The sequence below is a fragment of the Macrobrachium nipponense genome, chromosome 4, assembly GCF_015104395.2.
Source record: "Macrobrachium nipponense isolate FS-2020 chromosome 4, ASM1510439v2, whole genome shotgun sequence".
NCBI lineage: Eukaryota > Metazoa > Arthropoda > Malacostraca > Decapoda > Palaemonidae > Macrobrachium > Macrobrachium nipponense.
The window spans coordinates 8,813,947-8,817,049 of record NC_061100.1 but is presented as its reverse complement, the minus strand read 5'-3'; positions in this window follow the sequence as shown (position 1 = coordinate 8,817,049).

Sequence of the window (3,103 nt, the reverse complement as noted above, 5' to 3'; positions counted from 1 at the left end):
TTGTTTGGCTAATTTTTTTCTGGAGATGGTCTTCAAGATCACTGTCTTTCTATTGTAAATTAGAGTCATGACAAACGGTAGTTTAACAAACTTCCAAGTATTGTGGAAAATGCTTGGCGAGTGCCATTAAAGGAATGTCATATACATTCAGAATTTCTCTTTCATTGCTGTTAGCTTTTCAAGTTTTGTTTAAGGGTATCTTGACTAGACAAAGTTAAAGTAATTTAATGTAGTCACACATTTGCAAAATGGCAAAATGCTGGGAAAAATTTATCCTTTTCATGAAGATGTCACAGTTATAGTTCTGATAGTTCCACATCACATGCAGTAACTTGGAGCTATTTTGTCTTTGGATATGAAGTAAGGTTTCTCAGAATTGATGTAATTGTTAGTTGTATTTTGAACAAAAGTACATTTTAGTTTCAGTATCGTAAATGAAAGTTATGAAGTGAACCATCTTGAATTGGGCAGATTCAAGTAGAATCTGGATCCCACAGGCTTGTATGATCCCATGAACGTTAATTGTAATTATCACTTCCTGTTTCTTTTTAATTGTAAATTAAAACTTGCTATTGTTCTATTAGATGATTATGGCTATTAATTACTGTACTGGAAAGAGACCACGGATTCACATATGTAGACTCAGGGCTCACCCGAAAGAATTTTGGTCTTGAATTAAAAGCTTAAATTGGAACGCAGTAAAACTGAAAGAAGTTGGACAGGTAAGTGTGAAGAGACCAAACAGAACAAGTGATACAATGAAGGGAACAAAACACCAGGTGTTCAGAGAAAACCTTGTATCCTCTTAAGAATGGCATACTATGTGGTACCCTTTACCTCATGAAAGAGTAAGATAAATTGACTTGCCTTGCTGCAGTCTTTACAAACCCTTGGGGCCCTAAATTATTATTTGTTCATGAAACTTACTTGGCAGATATATATATAGCTGTATTCTCCGAAGTCCGACAGAATTTCAAAACTCGCGGCACACGCAGTGGGCGGCCAGGTGGTAGTACCCATTCCCGCCGCTGGGAGGCGGATATCAGGAACCATTCCCATTTTCTATTCATATTTTTTCTGTCGCCGGTCGGTAAACACCTGTTTTACAGACCTCCGCCCAGGATTTTTGGATTTTGACTCGTTATAAGTATCTGATTGACTTTTTGGTTTTGACTCTGGATTGTTGGATTGGCATACGCGATAGTGGACTTGTTTTTGGATTTTGGATGGCTTTTCTATGAACGTGATGTCGGGATCAAGTTCAGTGAGCTTCAGAGTGTGTGTGAGAAGTGTTTGCAAGGTGAGGCTACCGAAATCTCGGTAGACCCCCACACAGTAGTATGGGGTGTAGGGGGCATGTTTGTTTTTGCTGGTTGATCGTTGCATTGAATGCAAAAGTTTGACTGAGGATGAATGGAAGGTGTATGAATCCTATCGGCGTAAGTTGGAGCGCGATAGGATCAGGAGGTCTTCCTCCAAGAGCGGTTCTACGAAAGGTAAGGGAAGTAACATTTCTCCTATTTTAACACCAGTAGAATTTGCTTCACCTAATCCTGTGTTGTTGCCTGAGGGCCCTAGTTCTGTGTCTGGAGAAGGTAATGCCCTTTCTCTGATTCTAGAGTCATTACGCACTCTAGAGTCCAAAGTGTTGGCCCTTGAAAACGGCTCGAGTAAAGTGTGTGATCGTGCCCCTAGTGTTTGTGGAGGGGGGCGTCAGATCGGCCCCATAATGGCCTCTAGGTCTAGACCTCTGTCGGACTCCCAGAACTCAGGGAGTGGGCATGTCGGAAAGCCGCAAGAGGGTTACGGGGGCTCCCCACCGATCTGGGCGTCCCTTCGGCAGACCTGTTGCTACTTCCCAGGCTGCCAAGGAGCGTGCTCAGGCTCGCATCCTTAGGACTGTTTTTCGTCCTCCGAGGAGCCCTCCCCGGCAAGGGGTGTGGAGCGCTCGGAGTGACTCGCGTCCGTTGAAAAGGACTTTTCCTAGGGAGGACGCTTTACGTCCCCTCTCTCCGCTCTCGTTGCGGTCTTCGCCTGTGTCGTATGACGCGTTTCCTCCACAGAAGAGAGGTAGGACGTCGTCCGAGGACGACGCTGAGAAGCGCTTCTCTCGCGCCTCGGAGAGGCAGGTTGCTGTCCCTTTGAGAAGGAAGGAGGAGGCGTCCCCCCGCCCCTCGTCTTCTCGCAGGAGGCGCAGCCCATTCACCTCCTCTCGTTTTCTTCACCTACGAAGAGTATTCTTGCGTCGCTTCAAGACCAATTGTCGGCCTTAATGGCTCGGAAGACTCGCCCAGCAGCAGTTTGAGCCTAAACGAAGGAAGGACGCTAGACTGCCTGTCAAGAGGACGAGGCAGTCTCCTTCCTCCGTCTCCTCGTTTCGTCTCTGTCTCCCCCCGCCGCACGTCAGGACGCTCGACAGGACTTGCCTTGGAGGCGCTTTTGAAGACGCTCGTCGGGATGTTTTGCTTGACGCTTTGCCTGTGGAGAAGGCGGTTTCGAGAGCGCTCAGAAGGACGCTTTGAAAGCGAAAGCTGGACGCTTGAGCGTGAAACGTAAGGACGCTCCTCGAGAGAGACTAAGAGTAACCTCTCTTGACGCGCAGCGCGGTCAGGACGCTCTTCGTGGTTCGAGCTCTAAAGATCGACAGAAGGTCGGTCGCTTTGAAGAGGCTGATATTAGTCTTCCTCGAAAGCCTTTGTTGAAGGCTAGACCGTTGGGCGCACGCCCTCTCCAGAAGGTTCAATCTCCTTTGCCTTCTTCGGGAGGAAGGAGAGCTTAGTAGTCCGGCGGACTCAGTGGAGGAAGAACAGCCGTCAGTTTCGTCGGTTTTCCGACTACAAGGTGCTGGTTCGTCTTTTACGTTCTTTGTTTGGTGAGAAGTTCCAGCCTGCAGCTCCTAAGTCTCCTCCCTCTCAGTTTTCGTCTTCGAAGTCAGGCAAGGTTTCGGAAGTGGTGGAGATGAAGACTTCCTTGTCCACTAAGAGAGCATTCAAGAAATTGCAGGATTGGATGGAACGTCGGAAGGATCAGGGCAAGTCGACTTTCGCCTTCCTCCTTCAAGACTCAGTGGAAAGGCGGCATTTGGTATGAGACCCAAAGCTGA